Here is an 11,019-nt window from a genome sequence, read left to right as displayed (position 1 = left end):
GCTCGAAAAATATAGTCGTAGGTATAGTAGTTTGGTATCTAGACCAAAGATAGTAAAAAAATATAAAGCAATGTAATGTAAAACAGGTGAATTGTACTAAAAGTGGTCCGAATGTAATGCATAAGGTATAAGTTTTGATCTAAAACTGGTTACAATATCATGCAATAGCGGACGACGGGTACAATTAACGACTTGCTGATATGTAGGCACTTAGTCACCAAATTTTCATATGCGACGTTGGCATGCGGAGAGTGTATCCACTTAGAAAATCTGAGAACTTCGGAATTGGTTACAATGTAATGCAGAAGCGGACAATTGGTCTGAGCCTAGGACATTCAATGTTAAATGTAAATAGAATTTTACATGTTGTTGGACCAAACTTTGGACTAGTTACAATCACTTGCAGTCTAGTTTGTGGTATGCTCTAAGTCTATTCCGAGATCATACAGGGTAGTTACGCGAAGCACGCTTCCATCATTTATACATATATTGCTTGGTAGCGGCAGAGCTGAAATGCGCAATGAGTTCGTTCATACATACATATATATCTATACATACATACGTGCATTCAAACATACATATGTATATACATATGTAGGTACCCGTACCCGTCGTGCGTCGCTTTATTTCTTTTTCCCCTTCCCTATACTACCTATATCTTCCTTCTAACTCATGTAACGTTTTCAGATTTAAAAATTTCACTCTCCATTTTTGCGATACCGCCGCCTAAGAAGTTTCACTTCAAAAAGAATTATTGTAATAGTTTCACGTGGTCCAAAGTTATGTATTCCGACGAATTGATAAGCTCCTCTTTTTTGAAGTCGGCTAAAATGTTTGATTTCTTTTAATCTTATGTAAATAAAGTGCAGTTTATGAATTTTAAAACGTTTATTTATTTATTACATACTGTACATAAAACTTGCATAAATGTATTTTAAAGAGCGTAGTATCTGAAGCGAATTTTCAGTATTTTCTGGTGATATATCTTTAGAAATATAAACCCTCCCCCCTAAAATATATTCCTGGAGGTGCCCTTGTGCGTAGGCGGCCTTCGGCCGCGCTTAGGGTTTATAACCCTTACTAAGTAGAATTATCCTTTCTGTGTTGCCAGAAAAGGGGCGGAAGTATTTTAAGCGTCTTTTTTCGTAAAATTTTGTTTGTGCGTCTTTTTTCGCCGTCAAAACATTAGCGCGAATTTACTCATGTCTAGTGACGATAACCTTTAGCACATAAGCATGGTAAGATTTATTTAGACCCTAAGATCACAAAATGTAATGATTATCAAAGAATATCTAAATGTAAAAATTATATACGTAAATTTATTTGTAAATCAGAACCCTCTGACAATTGCACTATAAAAATATTAAAAGACAAATCAGCCCAATGCGAAACAGACCATGAGAATAACGCTCCACTCCGCATCCTAGATAATGGACACATCTTGACAGATTACCAGCATACTTGGAACAACATGCATATATCAGGCCCTAAACTGATACACTTTAAGGAATCCACAAACATGGATAACATCACATATTACAACCATCAACAACAACTCTGAGAAAACATACTCAATCAACATAGCGAAAAACTCCGTATCCTTTCCTCAAACTCAAAATACAAATTCAGCAACATCCAAGAACTTTCAACATTTTTGATACCTGTCGAAGAAAACCCAGTACAGTTTACGATCTTCATCATAATAGGATTCCATAATTTAGTAATCATCAATTATGGTATCCCTGCAGTGAAACCCCAAACTAGTTAGGAAAAATACTAGTTTACAACTAGAACTTCCGGACTGAAACCGAAATAGGTCGAAAGTGATCAGACTTGTAGCAAGACCAAAAGGATTTATTCATGCCCTGTTTTAATTGACTTCGACAGTTTAATACAATAGAGTACACAAAATATTATAAATTTTATTTGAGTATATTGTAAACCGTTAAAGCGAGTACGTACTCGCAATTTTACCATTCCTGTTAAATTATGATTAATATTCATAATGATTATTAATTAAACCATGTTTTTTTTTGGATAGCCGTTTAATGGTTAAATACCGACATTAGCACCTTCTTAATGATTAATAATTAATTACTTAAACAAAATATTTAAATTAGTTCGTTAATTATAATTACATCATTATATTGTTATTTTTATCATTTTCAATTATTTTTGACTTTTTTTTTTAATTACACGATTAATATAATTATTTGATTAATTTCAATTATCAATCAACAAGCCAAAGTATAGACAAATATTAAGAATATTTAATAACTGCTTGAATTATTTATTTATTTTATTCTTATCCAAATCTCAAATTTTAAACACTAATTATTTCTTTTAATTTTATTTTTATTTTTTTTTTAGTTCACTCAAAAATTAACTAAGGTATTCTTTTTATTTTTAACTAAAATATTTTTTTTCCATATTCAATATTATTAAAAAAGATAAAAATGTAGTATTTATTGTACCTGAAAGCTTTTACTTTCGAAAGTTTGAAATATTTATGTATTTATTTTTCCTTTTAATTAATACTCGAAAAATTTAACACTACATAAATATGTGTAATGTATTAAAGTGTACTTAATCAAAAGTTTTTTATTGTATATTCATGCATTTATTTTATTTTTTGACTTCCAAAGTAGTCATTTTGGTCTATAATTATACTCGGTTTTTTCTGTCTATTTTGAACTAGTATGAGACTGGTATATTTCTGACTGAAATCTGACAATTGCCATCTCGTAGGAAATCCCCGTGTTAAAAATACAAGTTGATTGCATGGAAAAAAGATAGTTGGCTGACTAGTTGGGCATGCGGTTCATACTAGTTGTGAGGTAGTTTACAACTAGTACATTTGACCACAGGGATAGTACACCTCTGCGAAAATAACATAATGCTTCACAGACAAAGGCGACTTAACGAAATATACGCAATCGAAATTAACCGTCGTCAATAGACGCAAGTAGTAGCAGTGTAGCGAGGACGCTTCGTTTTAAGAAGGAGGGGAGTTAACGGCATAGCCTCACTTTCTACCAGTTCCTCTAATCACTTCAGGTCACGTACACCGTGGGAAGCGTTTTTCATGTAAACAACATCAAAACAATAGAACTTGTTTTGACATACATTATCGCGAACTGCAACGGACAAACACTGGAATAGTAGAAATGCACTATCACTATAACAAACAATGACCAACCCAAATAGATATCTACACTCGTAAACAATAAACAACTGGCAACGGAATAATCCACTGCGATGACAACCGCCGCAGCTAATAGTATAAATAGCACTAAGTTTTATGTAACAAACCAGTCTTAAGAAAATCAATAATGAGCACGCATTTCGGCGTAGCAATAAAATATATTTTTTTTTTACTCATATCGTGTAAACGATATTAACTCGCCCGCGCACCTGGAACAAACGGTACACTCCGGATCAAACATGCGTCGCGAGCACGCACACCTATCATGTCCGGATTAGGTACACACGCTCATCGGTGCACCCTAACCTGGTGGAGCGAATGATACTAAGAGTGGACTTCATGGCAAAACGTGGCATCTTCGTTACACTAGACGGTCTGCCGCTAACTCCCGCTCCACCGCCGAAGTCAGGATTTACCCCCACTCTGAGCCAGGAACTAGCAGCCTTCTTGGAGCACCACAAAACATTATTTTCTAAGGCCGAGGATTTTACGGCTACCTTTTAACGTGTTCTCTACTCCATACTCGGACCAGAACTGCACCAAAGGTATTCCCGTACCTTGATGATATCATCGTACTTAGCGACACCTTCACCGAACATATGACCTAATTCCACGAAGCCTTCAAGAGACTTTAGAGACACAGGATGAATGTACGTTGCGAAAAATGCAGCCTCGTCGAACAAAAGTTACTTTGCCTGATCCACATTGTAAGCTCTGTGGGTATAACGCATTCGAATATCTGAAGGAGCAACTAACCTTTGCACCTATAATCTGCTGTCCCGAATTTGTCCGACCAATATTCCTGCAGACCGATGCTAGCGGCTGAGCGTAATTCTATTCAACCGCCACTCCGACCAGGAGAAAGTCGTAGCGTATGCCATTAAAACCCTCTCCGACTAACAAAACGTTACTCTGCTGCCGAACAAGAGCGCCTGGCAGTCTTACGGGGAATCCAAAAAAAATAGGTCTTAGTTGGAAGGATATCGGCACACCATAATCATCGATAATCACTCCCTCAAATGGCTTTACTCATTACAAACCCCTCCGGACGATTGGCCAGGTGAGCGTTTGAATTGCAACAATTTAACTTCGACATCGAATACCGCAAGGGAGCATTAAAAAGCCGATGCACTCTCCCGATGTCCACTGCCAGCACACGATTCCGAAGAAGACACGCTTTCGCCGTGAACAGCCGCACCACGGACTGGTACGACAGGCGCACCAAGTTCAACAAACCCCCGACTACCAATTGGCCGACAACCGCTCATTCCGACATATCGTGCAGACAAATCGGCTTTCTAGACCAGGCTTTCCCAAAGTGGTTGGCACGGCACCCTGGATTTTTGGATTTTTTGCTGGCTGGGCTGTTCTCGTAACAAGGGCAGCAGCTCACAGTGGTTCGGATAGCAGATCTAGCTGGACGAAAGTCAAAATTTGTTTGTTTTTAAAATACTTAATGGTACTTGGAATACATTCCTGACAATACATTCAAATAGAAATTGCATTTATTAAAGCATTAACATATGAAAACAAACAAAAAAAGGTAAGTCAACGCCGCCTATTTGAGAACTCTATTTTAAAAGCTGAAATTTAACTTAAAAGACTGATAATTGCACTCACAAATATTTGCATAATTGTAAATTGACTTTATAAACAAAAAATTACATTTATTCCGCTATAGATTCAGGGGTCATAACGCAATTTATGTCCACATTGGTAAAAGCAAATTTATTCTGAAAAATCGTCGTTTTGATTAATTAAAAAAATAAATTAAAGAGTAGGAAAAGTAAAGGCCGCCGAAGGCCGTTATAAAACCACTTGCATATTATTCTTTACACCTTCGCAAATGCAGAGGGTAAGTTCGATAACCAAGTCTAACCAATTGGCTTAGATATTTACATTTTAGTGACGGTATGTCAAATCTCAAAATTCAAAAGTAATTATTAACCGGAATGTATCTGAATATAAATATAAGATCAGTGGCGGATCCATGGGGGAGAGGGGGGTTGTGTGTTAAAACAGAAAAATACTTGGAGTTATAAAACCTTTGGTTATGTAAGAGTCAAAAAAAAAGTACCTCGCGAATTTTCTGCTTTCTGAAATTAAAAAATTATACAACAGGCATGCAAATCTTTAAGCGCTGTTATAAGATTTTTTCTGAAATTTATTTGTGTTTCTTGCTGTGATCTTAAATTTTAGTCATGGTAAATAAAATCTTAAGAAGTGAGTTGTTTGACATTTGGTGTTGCTGAAACTTCTAAATGACAACAAGGTGTCCGTGATTATGTGATTAGTAAATTGAAAGAAATATCTGATGAAAATGCTCGTTCCGAAGTAAATAAAGTAAATTAAGTAAATGACTTTAGATTCGTTATCAGCAACCCAGAAAATCCCCAGATACCCAGTTACATAGAAATCTACCGATTTTTTTAGATTTTCGTCCGCCATATTGGATCCGCCATTTTGAATTTTTGGTAAATGGCTTTAGATATGTAATCAGCGACCCAGAAAACCCACAGATACCCAGTTTCATAGAAATCTACCGATTTTTTTTTAATTTTCGTCCGCCATATTGGATCCGCCATTTTAAATTTTTGATAAGTGACTTCAGATTCGTAATCAGCTACTCAAAAATCCCCTAGGTAAGAAGGGGTGTAAAGATCCATCAACGAGTATTTGTTTAAATAGTTTCGTCCAGCTAGATTTGCGGTCCGAACCACTGTGCAGCTTTGCGCACGTGTATATATTAATTTTTCTTTGGAACTTCACAATCATACTGCCAAAGAGCGAATCAACACGATTTTAGAGGCAGTCTTCTCGTGTTAGTGAGGTACTCATTCGCAATGCAAATCGTAAAAGAACGAGGTACTTGAGACTTACGCCACTAGCGCCGAAATTTTTAAAGCTTTCGACAAATTTGTACAGAACAATGGTTTGAAATGGAGCAAGTGTGCGGATATTTGCGGTGGTTGGAAAAACGAAAGGAGCGATGTGTAGGATGAAGCAAGAGGCAGAAAACGCCACGAGAAGTCACTGTATGATCCCTCGGTATTCCCTGACGACTAGGAAGATGTCGCCACTAGATTTAAAACCCGTATTGAATGACGCTGCGAAGATAACAGAGGCCTGCGAAATTAAAATACATCTCTGGTTTTTTCTAGCGCGTCGAGATTTTTTTTATTGGTGACATGTATATTTTAGAATTTCTAGCAATTTGCATGAAAACCCCATAAATAAACAAAGTAATCAGAAAAACGTATGTAACAGCCGGTTTCACTAGCAATTTCCATATAAAATTCAAAAAATTAAAATCATTTATCACTTAAATTGCTTTCGTGAAATTGGCTGTAAAAATTATTTTCTGAGGATGGCATCAGCTGGATAACAAACCTATCTTCATGTGGCCCGAAAAGTAAACCTACTGATATGACCAATTAAGCTTTTGAAAACCTTCTGGACATCAGTGACGACAGCACTTTGAATATCAAATACTACGAAGGGAGCCAAGACAGTTCTGGATGCAAGTGTATGCAGAAAAGACTGCTGTTGGAAAGATTGCATTAAAAATACTAATGACTTTAAGGCCCTTATTATGAGTTGCATTCGATTTTCGATCTTCGCTGGTTATTGAAGATCGAACATCGAAAGTGAAATTATTGAGCTGTGCAACCGTGTTGAAATTTTCGCTGAGTATCGAATTTTCTGTCGAAGAGAATTTTGCTTTCGATGGTTGAGCGATGTGCTAAAAAATTGTGAAGAATATATGATTTTGCATTTGTTTTTTTTTTTACTTTATGGCGGCTAGACACTAATTTTAAAAAATTTTTATTAATTTCATGCAGTCTAACGTCGTGAATATTAGACACAAACTCGAAAGGCTGGTTTTGCTTGTGAAAGAAAATCTTAATACTCAGTTGGCACGATCACTGAGAACAAAATCGTAAACTGTTGATAGTTTTAAAATATTTTAAATAGATTTGGCTCACAGACGCCTTTTTAGACAGTCGGAAGTTTTTAATAAATCTGTAGACAAATTTCTTAAATATATTTTATGTCAAAATATATTCGAAAGACTACACTTAAACCATCTTAAACATTTTCTAATCCTGGCCAGTTTACCAAGCTCTCATCCTCTGACGAATCGTTGAACCAGAGCTGGTTGGTACTCATTTTTATTACGTTTTTATAAACTCGCTTTCTTTTTTATTTCACTTTAGTTTGCACAAATTTACATACATATGTATAAGCACACTATTTAGTTTGTTCGTTTTGTAAACAAAACTTCTTAACGGTGAAAAATATACTATTGTAAACAACCTAACCGAGCGAAATTCACAATAGAGCTATTCTTCATCGAATGAGCGTCATAATACCAAATGAATATTCGTTCGATTAGCACTTTCGACCACAGTCGAGTGCACTCATAATAGGGGCCTTACTTTTACATTTCTATGTGAGACTGCATTTTCAACAAATGCTTACATAAACAAGTAATTTTTAAGCAAAAAAAAAAAAAAACCGATTTCAATTCCCATCTAAGAATTTAAGATTATCGTTTATCTATTCATGATCCAATGATCGGATTTAAACCAAATTAGACCACCTGTCAGGTAACAACTTTCCTTTAAAAAAGAATTATAGTAATCGGTTAACGTGGTCCAAAGTTATGCGATAACAAACACAGAAAAAAAATAAAATTTTCCGACGAATTGATAACCTTATCCTTTTTGTGAAGTCGGTTAAAAACAAATACACCAGCAAGCTTTCAGCGTCAAATGATTTCAGGGTAAAATTGTCAAAGCTCCCAATAAACTTAAAGCAAATAATGAAATCATCAAAACAATTTCAGTCCTCACATTAAAGCTAAAGGAGCACAAAGTTTGCATTGTGTTTTCTTGTTTTCGTAGACATTTGAAGAGTAGGGGTGCCGCGAAATTTTTTTAACACAACAAGGGTGCCGAGGTAAAAAAAAAGTTCGGGAACCCCTGTTATAGACCACCACAGTACAAGCTATGCATCCCCGTCGACAGAAAAAACAAAATTCTCCAATAAGTCCCCAATACCGCAGCCGCAGGGCATCTATGAGTAGAGCAACGACGCCCAGCTGGACAATTGGCTACCAATGTTCACGACCGTGGGAGATCGTCACCGACGACTTCATCGGACCGCTTCCGCGTTCGAAGCAGGGTAACACATTCCTCTAACAATCGACGTTCGGAGTCGACGTAAACTGTACGTCCCTCCCCTTTGTAAGACAACATCAAGGCGCACGCCACAAATCGTAGGAGAAGCTCGGCCGAACACCAATATACATACGTATAAGAGCCAATCTATTATTATTATTATTTCTGCCCTTCAATAACAGGGTTAATCCCCCTACCTTTAGTAATTCTTTCAGCGCAAAAAATAATCAAGTTAGTGAGCGTTTACAACCGACGGGCGCTTCCGTACGTGCCGTCCATATCAACAACTCGAATTTCTGTTGGTTCTCTCTCTATACAGGTAATGAGAAAGTCGTCGTCATGTGGTAGTATCATCTGATAAGGTCTTCGATTTTACGCCGGTGGGTAATACGGCGTTCACATTAGTCGATTAGTTAAATCGAAAGTTGCTGCTGCCGACCAACTTCGCTGAAAGCGATTAGTTTGAACTCCGTTTACGCTAGACGATTTCTGCTTTAAACTAAAAGCTGCCTGTAAAATCGGCTCATGTAAACTCCCTATAAACGTACTCTTACTCAATGACTTCACATTGCTTTCAAATGGCTGTTTGACTGTTGGCTGTGAATCTTCATCCACTTACGCTCCCACTCGAACAGTTGGATCGTGTAAAGGCCGCATTACATCGACTTTGCTGAAGCAATTGGGTAGTGTGTACATCGCATCATATTGACTTGGGCGCATGCTCGAGGTTATCGCTGGCAACAGCTTTATAGACCAGGGCGATTCTTATTAGGAACTACAGTAGAGGAAAAAATCCCGATACGAAATTTTCCTTAGTATCGGCTTTCGATACGTGTATTTTTATCGATACCTACTCAGTAGTTGGTCCAAAAGTGTCGATAATTACTTGGTATCGAAGGAAAAGTATCGAGAACGTACTTCTATTTACTCCTATCGTTTCATCCCTACCTGTCATTAAACAAACGGCGCATACGCGCCTTTGCACTCACGTCACTGTTGATAGTTATAATTTCGATAAGGTAGAAAATTTCGTTTACTTGGGAACCAGCATTAACAGCAATAATAATGTCAGTACCGAAATCCAACGCACAATCACTCTTGCGAATAAGTGCTGTTTTAGACTGAGGAGGCAATTCAGGAGTAAAGCCCTCGACGTACAAAACCAACGCTCTATGAATCACTAATCATGCCCGTGCTGGTATATGGCGCAGAAGCATGTACAATGGCAACATCTGACGAGGCGGCTCCTGGAGTATTCGACAGAGATTTTGCGGAAGATTTATGAGCCTTTGCGCATTGGCGACGGCGAGTATCGCAGACGATACAACGATGAGCTGTATGAGCTATACAATGACATTTGCTTTATTTCACTTTTAAATGGGAAATAATAGCAAAATCTGAGTTTTGCTTTATTTCCAACAAAGGTTGGAAATAAAACAAATTTTGCCTTATTTCCCATTGCCTATTTATACTATTTGTAAAAAAAAAAAACAGTTTACTGACAGAAGGAAAAAGAACTTTGTTTATTCCAAAAATACAATTAAACCAAGGCACATTGAACAGGTAATATCAGTATAGCAGCTGCTTTGATTTTTTTCAAAATATTTGTTCTCGAAAATGTCAAATATTTTACATTTCTTCTCCCAAAAATTCTAAATTGTTAAAATCTATTTGCATGTGAAACATTTTCCATACAAAACCAGCGATTAAATAGCAGCTTTTGGAAAGCTCGCCCAACTCAGCAGAACAACCGCTGATTACTGGGCCTGGCACAGGATGGTGGACCAATGCTTCGAGAAGCGAACCAATTTACTAAGAAAGAAAGCTGCAACAATTTTCATTTTTTCAATTAAAATTTTTTACCTTTTTCGTATTTCGTATGGCACGCTTTGATGTAGAAGAAAAAAATCAGAACAGTTTTCGGCACCTTCGATACCAGAAGCAACAACAAAATACAGGCAAATGTTGTTTTTGCTCAAATGCTCTAAACCTGTTTGATAGGCCTTGAATTAAACAAAAAATGTGATATAATTCATATGAAGAAAGTAATATTCACACGTTATGCTTTCCATTTCCAGACAACCGGTCAGGTACGAGCATGATTTTTAATTTCGACCAAACTCAAATACATTGTTTGTTGGTCCAAATAATGAGACACGTATTTTTTCTTTTGGCTCGGAAAAATTTTTCGGCCGAATTAAACGCGATTTTGTTTTTCAGGCAAAAATCGATTATTCGAATTGACAGTGAGAAGTTTTGTTTTAAATGCCCATAACTTTGTCAAAATTTAATAGATTCCAACAATGCTTTTACTCAAATGTCAGTACTTCTTGTCACTTCAAGATAGAATGATATAATTATTGATTTTCATTATTTAAAATTTTTTATTTAACAATAAACAAAAGGTGCAAATTTTCTTTTTATTTAATTTCTCAAAAAGTGTATTTTTTTTCTCTCAAACTTTTTTATCGGGAAAGAGACACTTTGAGCTACAACCAACCCAAATCTCTAATAGCGAATATTTTTTTTTCTGAGTTATGATTTTTTATAGAAAATATACGTTTTTGTGGTACATACTACAATATTTGTAAAATAGACTAAACCAGATTCGCATTTTAAGATGTTGTTTTA

Source organism: Rhagoletis pomonella, unplaced genomic scaffold, assembly GCF_013731165.1.
Source record: "Rhagoletis pomonella isolate Grant_MI unplaced genomic scaffold, Rhpom_1.0 Rhpom_scaffold_00002, whole genome shotgun sequence".
Taxonomy (NCBI): Eukaryota; Metazoa; Arthropoda; class Insecta; order Diptera; family Tephritidae; genus Rhagoletis; species Rhagoletis pomonella.
Note: the sequence above shows the minus strand (reverse complement) of the source record.